The sequence below is a fragment of the Cajanus cajan genome, chromosome 3 (genome assembly GCF_000230855.2).
Source record: "Cajanus cajan strain Asha chromosome 3, NIPB_CcT2T_4, whole genome shotgun sequence".
Lineage (NCBI taxonomy): Eukaryota > Viridiplantae > Streptophyta > Magnoliopsida > Fabales > Fabaceae > Cajanus > Cajanus cajan.
This window is the reverse complement of record NC_138519.1, coordinates 28,188,227-28,196,940: the sequence shown is the minus strand read 5'-3', so window position 1 is coordinate 28,196,940 and position 8,714 is coordinate 28,188,227.

Here is an 8,714-nt window from a genome sequence, read left to right as displayed (position 1 = left end):
TATTTTGATGGAGCCTCCAACATGCTTGGACGAGGGATTGGCACAGTGCTAATCTCTCCACAAGGAAAATACATTCCCATAACGGCAAGACTCAACTTCGATTGTACAAACAACATGGCTGAATACGAGGCTTGCGCATTGGGAATCCAAGCGGCCATCAACAATGGTATCCTAAAGCTCAAAGTGTTTGGTGATTCGGCCCTGGTCATCCACCAACTACGAGGTGATTGGGAAGTCCGAAATCCTAAACTGATACCATATATTGAACATATCAAAGATTTGACACATCTCTTCCAAAGTGTCATCTTTGAATACATTCCAAGGGAGGAGAATCAGTTTGCCGACGCTCTTGCTACACTCTCGTCGATGTTCGCCTTGGATAAGGAGCATGAAATGCCCATCATCAATATCCGGCGGCACGATAAGCAAGCGTTCTGCCTTCTGATAGATGAAGCTGTCGATAATTGTCCATGGTTCCATGATATCAAGCAATATTTAACAAAAGGGGAATATCCTGATGCGGCCAACGACAATGACAAGAAGCATATCCGAAGAAGGGCCATGGGATTTCTGCTAGTCGGTGAAACCCTCTACAAGAGAAATTATGACTCGGTCTTGTTGAGATGTATAGACCAAGTCGAAGCTCAAAATATGATCAAAGAAGTACATGAGGGGGTTTTCGGTACCCATATCCCCAGGCCTGCGATGGCTAAAAAGATCCTCAGGGCGGGATACTATTGGTCGACTATGGAAAGGGATTCTTACCAGTACGTGCGAAAATGCCATAAGTGTCAAGCATACGCCGACAACATTCATGTCCCACCGACTCCACTAAATGTATTGGCTTCACCTTGGCCATTCGCAATGTGGGGCATGGATGTTATTGGACCCATCGAACCGAAAGCATCCAATGGACATAGATTCATCCTTGTGGCCATTGACTACTTCACCAAATGGGTAGAAGCGGCATCGTATGCTCATGTGACCCGAAAGGTGGTAACATCCTTCATCAAGAAGAACATTATATGCAGATACGGTATTCCCGATAAAATCATCACTGATAATGGGTCTAATTTGAATAACAAAATGGTGGAAGAACTGTGCCAAGAATTCAAGATCCAACACCACAACTCTTCCCCATATCGGCCAAAGATGAATGGGGCAGTCGAGGCAGCCAATAAAAACATCAAGAAAATAGTGCAAAAGATGGTTGTCTCATTTAAAGACTGGCATGAGATGTTACCCTTCGCTCTTCATGGTTATAGGAATTCAGTACGTACATCTACAGGAGCTACTCCATTCTCCCTCGTCTATGGGATGGAGGCAGTTCTGCCTGTCGAAGTCGAGATACCTTCTCTAAGGGTAATCATGGAAGCGAAACTTTCCAAGGCAGAATGGGTTCAAAGCCGATACGACCAGTTAAATCTTATCGAAGAGAAACGGCTGAACGCCATATGCCATGGTCAGGCCTATCAGAGGAAGATCAAAAGGGCTTTTGACAAGAAAGTCCACCCTCAAGTCTACCACGAGGGAGAGCTGGTAATGAAGAAGTTGCTACCGGCTCAAAAGGACAAAATCGGAAAGTGGGCCCCGAATTACGAAGGACCATACGTGGTGAAGCGAGCCTTCTCAGGAGGAGCATTGATCCTCACGGACATGGATGGAGAAGAACTTCGATACCCAGTCAACGCTGACGTGGTAAAGAAGTACTATGCCTGAAGACGTTACTTGCATAGGCCCGCTAGGATGAAAACCTGAAAAGGGCGTCCTAGGCAAAAGTTAGGGCAAAATAAAAAGCCCGCCAGTACAAGGGTACTAGGCAAAACAAAGGCGAATTTATCCCCGCTAGGATACGTCCTAGGCAAAAATTAGGGGCAAAAGAATAAGACACAAAAACAAAGCAAGCAACGATTACTTGAACCGAAAATCGAAAGGCGGTTCAAGTGATTATCTTCTAGAAGTAAGCGTCTTGCAGTGTCTACACTCCTGGCTCAGGCATCTCACCCGAAGCAATTAGGGGAACGTAAGAGCAACAATTACAGATATAATTGTTAAGCCCAATGTATATAGCCTACCCTGGCCAGCCGTTCTTCAGAAATTCCTTCTGTATATCTTTCTGTAAAAACATTTGTGAATATCAATAAAATATCTATTCATTTCTCTTCTCTCTTGACCATGTGATTATGCCTCTAAATTGGTGTTTCTTTAAAATTGTACGAAATTCCTTTAATAATCGGTCAATAAAGAAAGTGGGAGGGGTTCCTATAAAATCCGTAATCTCCTGCGTAAGAGGCTCACAGAAATCCTCCCTCACGTCGACGACAGAAATTCCTCCAAAAAGAGGAGGATAGGGAGAGCCATTCATTTTTCTAAAAACATTAACAAAATAATTAAACTTGCATTTTGTGCATCACACACATTAGTTGCACATTCAAAGACCTTATCATGAGGCAATCACATAAAATAGAAAAATAGGAAAAATTTCTTGTGTATGACAGCAGAAAAACAGAAACAGCCAAAACCGACAAAAAAGGCAAAAATTCAGAAAATCCAACAACCATACAGAATAACTGAGCCTGGAGAGGCTTGCCGAAATAATACTCCCCGGAGACATCTCAGCTTGCACTCTTGGGCCGAATTCCCAGGGAAAGCTATCAGAGCAAGATCAGCAAGATTCCTCAATGGAAGCATGATCATCCAAACAAAGTATCCGAGTCAAAGGACTTAGACTTCCTCAAGTGGAAGATAGCTTTCCAACTCGAGCGCCGAAGTGAAGCTAAGCCTGAAGAGGCTTTCTAAATAATACTCTGGGATACATAAGATCCTCAATCCCCATTCGCCTACTCAGAGGCACTCCTTCAAAAAAGGAAAATCAGAAAAGATCAATATGACAGAATCCCCCAGCGGATAACAGCCTACGCAGAGGCAACAAAATCAGAAAATCAAAAAGTCACCCGAATAAGGATAACCGGGATACTTCACCAACGTCGAAAGGACGTCAGCCAATCATAAGGCACCGCTCATCTCAGAAAGAGCATCTTTGTGTCTACATCCCTAAGGAATTAGAATTTCCCCAGTGAGCACCAACTACGCAATGGAGAGTTGGGACACAAGAACCTATGAGTAACTGCACATCCCCTAGACGGATCCCTGCGTTATCCAGCCCTCAGCGGCACCAAAATCGAAAACAACCGTCGAAGCAGCATCGTGGACTGTGGAGACAAAATCATCTCAAATCCCTGGAGAGGGCAAACTCACGCTACCAAAGTGACCAGAAGCACGGAGGTATGCAGCTACCGAGGTTGTCAGAAACACTGAGGTATGCAACGAGCCTGGAGAGGCGACGACTAATACTCAGCTACCCCGTCGTCAGAAACACGGAGGTATGCAGTTACCGAGGTTGTCAGAAACACTGAGGTATGCAACGAGCCTGGAGAGGCGACGACTAATACTCAGCTACCCCGTCGTCAGAAACATGGAGGTATGTAGCTACCGAGGTTATCAGAAACACTGAAGTATGCAACGAGCCTGGAGAGGCGACGACTAATACTTAGCTACCCCGTCGTCAGAAACACGGAGGTATGCAGCTACCGAGGTTGTCAGAAACACCGAGGTATGCAACGAGCCTGGAGAGGCGACGACTAATACTCAGCTACCCCGTCGTCAGAAACACGGAGGTATGCAGCTGCCAACGTCGTCAGAAACACGGAGGCATGCAGACCCTGGAGAGGGCAAACTCACGCTACTGAGGTTGTTAGAAACACCAAAGTATGCATGAGCCTGGAGAGGCGACGACTAATACTCAGCTACCGACGTCGTCAGAAACACGGAGGTATGCAGCTACCGAGGTTGTCAGAAACACCGAGGTATGCACGAGCCTGGAGAGGCGATGACTAATACTCAACCTGGAGAGGCTACTCAACAGTTTTCCCACCTGAGGACACTACAAGTCGGAAGGGTGGCTTACTCCCCGGACAATTGGGTCAACTCATTTACTTGTCAACTGGTACACCAAAAAGCCGTTCGACTAAGTAAAGGGGGGGCAGCTGTAGACCCCTAAAATTGTCCGGGTCGGAAATAAAGCTCAAAGACTCTCAAAGACCAAAGGAAAGTCAGCCGGAAGGACTCCTGGAAGACCCTAGGATGATTCTTTGTAGGTCTAGAAGTCTTAGAGTAGCTTAGAATAAGGGTGTGCGAGGATTGGAGCTCAATACACCCTCCCAGAGGTTCAGTACGGCCGTACTGAGCCATTTGAACTGCAATACGGCCGTACTGAACTCAATATGGCCGTACTGAAGTTTTTGAACTTCAGTACGGCCGTACCAAATTCAATACGGCCGTACTGTAGTTCAAAAACCCAGTACGGGCCGTATTGACCTCCCAGGCCGTATTGCGCCTCAATCCTATAAATAGGACGTCATTGGCACGTCCTTCCACACTTTTTCCACATTCCTCAACCTTCTTGCTGAGTATTCTTGGGTTTTTGAGCTATTCTCTGCCCTAGAAATCTCTCCGGGAGCCGATCCGACGAAGTTCTTGAGTCATGAGCCATTAGCTTGAGACTCGAACAAGTCGAAGGGAAATCTCTTTGATTTCCATAGTAAAAATTATCTTTAGGGGAAAGGAGCGAGCGGACGTGTAGTGGGAAGGAGCGCCAAAAAGCCTCCTAAACCTCATTTTGAATATATAAAAGCCCGCTTCGAAGGTTTCTTTCTAAATCCTTTCTTTTACCGCTTTTATTTATTGCTTTTTGATTGTTGCATTGCATGTTTAGAGCTTTCATCATGTAAATATTTTATCTATAATCGTTTCTAATAAATAGGGGTAATTTAGTAACTTTACACTGTTATTTATGAAATAATCCGTCATAGGGAACCCGAAAGGGGCGTTGTGGGGTGCTAACACCTTCCTCGCACGTAACCGACTCCCTTACCCGACTCTGGTTGTAATGGCCAAAGTTGATTTACGAAAATCAATTGCCTTATATCTTTTTCCAATGTTTTGAGTAAAATATTGGTGGCGACTCCAAGAACCCTTCTTTTTACGAAAACCACTAATCCATGGAGGGTCCCGTTTGGGATTAACATAGGTTGGTGAGAATCATTTAATAGCATTGTTAGTTCGATGAGGTCTCATTTTGAGAATAAGTCGTTCTAACAATCCAACATTTTTCAAACTTAAAAAGAGTCCATCCATCGTCGCGAATGCCAACGTCCGTTTCGGCGGGTGGCGACAATCTTAAGCCTCTATTACTGACCCTGATTATTGAGGGTCATGAAGTGAACAAGGTGTTGGTTGATGGAGGAGCAACCATAAACATACTTCCGAGGACCATGCTGAAAAGGTTTGGAAAGACCACGACCGATTTAAAGCCCCATAACATACTTATCTCAGATTATGCAGGAAAGTCATCACAACCTGAGGGCATGACTTTGCTCGATGTGCAGATAGGAAGTGTGAAAAGAACTACGATGTTCATAGTCACTCCATCAAAGGGAAATTTCAATGTCTTATTGGGCGTGAATGGATTCATGGAGTAGGAGTTGTTCCTTCGACTGTTCACCAGAAGATTTTCTTTTGGAATGATGATGAAAGATTGGAAATGCTCGATGCTGATCAGAAAGAATATGAGGTAGGTATGTATTTCGTAGATCAACAACTGACTGCATTTGCAAAAACCAAACCTTTCGATGCTCATAATGCTAGTATCATGGATGAAGAAGGTGTCAGAAAAATGTTTTGCTGGGACGTGAAAAGAAGGTTTGTTATTCGATCCGAAAAGGAATCGGCTCAAGAAGAAGAATGAAGGATCAAGATCCTTATACGAGTTTTTTAGCTCGAATGTCGGCCTACATGGCCGATCGAACGGCCAACATGACCGTGGAATGTAAAGACAAGGAAGAGATGTCAAAAAAATCTAGAGATGGTGAAAGTAATTCGGCCACTTTGGCCGAAGAAAAAGAAAAACAAAAAACAAAAGATGATCGAACGGACCAAAAGGTCAAGAATTTGAAAATGAAAGGGCAAGAGTCAGAGTCAAAGTTAGATTGTATTTTCGACGATTCACCATTGGGATTCGAAAGGGCAACCAATGAAGAACACAAGTTAAAATCTCAAGACCCACTCGAAGAAATCAATTTGTGGACTGTCGAAAATAAGAAGGTTACTTATATTAGCAAACTCTTGCAAGGAAAGCTGAGGGAGGAATTAATTCGAGTGTTACACGAATACAAAGACTGATTTGCATGGGATTATGATGAAATGCCGGGATTGGATCGGGGATTAGTAGAGCATAGATTGCCTATGATTCCGGGAAAGAAACTAGTTAAGCAAAGTCCTCGAAGATTTACTCCTGAGGTGATTGAAAAGATAAAGGAAGAAACTGAGAGGTTATTGAAAGCCAAGTTCATCAGGACCTCGAGATATGCTGAATGGATATCGAACATTGTGCCTATTATCAAAAAGAATGGAAAACTCAGGGTATGCATTGATTTTCGAGATCTTAACACAGCTACTCCCAAGGATGAGTATCCTATGCCTATTGCTGAGATGATGATAGATGCTACTGCAGGTAACGAAATTATGAGTTTACTCGATGGTTATTCTAGATATAACCAAATTTATATTGCAACTAATGATGTATCGAAAACTGCTTTTCGATGTCCAGGTGCTTTAGGAGTGTATGAATGGGTGATGATGCCATTCGGATTGAAGAATGCAGGTGCCACATATCAAAGGGAAATGAATTTAATATTCCATGATTTAATTGGTAAGTTTGTACAAGTGTATATTGACGATATAATTGTTGGGTCAAAACAAAAAGAGGAACACTTATGCCTTTTAAAATTATCTTTCAAGAGAATGAGGAAACATGGTCTAAAAATGAATCCACTTAAATGTGCTTTTGGTGTTACAACAAGAGATTTTATGGGATTTGTCATACACCAAAAAAGGGATCGAAGTAGATAGAAACAAGACTAAAGCTATCATGGAAACTAGACCTCCATCGAACAAGAAAGAACTTCAATCTCTCCTAGGTAAAGTAAACTTTCTTAGAAGATTCATATCGAATTTATCTGGAAAAACTAAAGTGTTTTCTCCATTATTGCGTCTGAAAAAGGAGGAGGAATTTTGATGGGAAGAAGAGCACCAGAAAGCAATTGATGAAATCAAAGCTTATTTGACTCATCCTCTAGTGATTACACCACCCTCTAAAGGAAAACAATTGAAGTTGTACATCTCAGCTAACGATTTGACTATTGCGGGCATGCTGGCACAAGATGATGATAATGGCATCGAAAGAGTCATTTATTATCTAAGTAGAATGTTAGTGGGAGCTGAGAATAGATATACTCCTTTATAGAAATTATGTTTATGTCTTTATTTTGCTTGTACAAAGTTCAAGTACTATCTTAGACCTTTTGATGTATTAGTATTTTGTCGAAGTAATGTTATTAAGTACATGTTGTTTAAACCTGTCTTGCATTCTCGAATTGGCAAATGGGCACTCGCGTTAACTGAATATTCATTAACTTTTGAGCCTTTAAAGTCAACAAAGGGACAAGTAATTGCGAATTTCCTCACGGATCACTCGAAAATAACTGAAGAAATCAATTACTTAACCACCAAACCTTGGGAATTATTTTTCGATGGCTCGAAACATAAATTAGGCACTGGGATAGGTTTGTTAATCATTTATCCCGAAGGGATTCTGACCAAATTATCATTAAAAACAAACAAAGGATACTCGAATAATTGTAACACCCCAATTTTCAAAAAGGTTATTATTATTATTAGATGGTACTTGGTCATAATTATTCTAATAATTATAGAGGAATATTATTTTGTACGTTTTAAATAATTACTATTTTGGACAATTATTTTGTATGTATTAAATAAGTATTTTTACTAGCATTTTTAAATAAATATTTATATGTTTTAAGAGAAGGTTGATTTTATATGATATTTTGTTATTGAAATTATATTATTATATTTTGGGTCAGAAATATATTATTATTATAGAGAAAAATATTTTATAGTATACATGTATTTATTTTATTTAATTATTTTGAGAAAAAAAAGAAGTGGGTTAGAAGAGAAGGAAAATGGGTTGGGTTGACCCAGCCCAATGGATTAATTTTAAGAAAGGAGTCAGATGGTGTTAATCCTATCTGCCTCATTTGCGTTATGAAGGGTTAGGAAAAAAAAAAGAGGAGAAACAAAGAGCTATAAGGAAGAGTACTCAGGAACGATCTTAGATCATACCAAGACCATTCGTCTTCTGCTCATCCAGGTACGGGGGAGATGGGTTTCTTCATATGTGAATATAGGGGTGTTCGGGTAGTGAGGGCAATCCCTAAGTCCCTCTAGGAACTCTATTTAAAATTCTGAACGATTATCTGTGCAATCGATGTTCTAAATTCTTAATTCATTTGGAAGAACTTATTTCTTGAATTGTCTTTGAATTCCATTGGGGCTTTCTTGTTAATTCTTTATCCTTAAATTTGATGACTTGAATTTTACGTGTTAAGAAGAGTTTAGCTTTTTTTTGTAAAATCAATGGAAACCAATTTTTGAGGCTTGAGATGTGTATGGATTGATTTGGAACGTATGAAGAATATAAATGGAGTTAAACTGAACCAACGGGGTGTAGAAGTAGTGAAAATTGGTAAAAACCTTGTTGGAACTCGTAAAACGCAGGTTTAATTTCACAG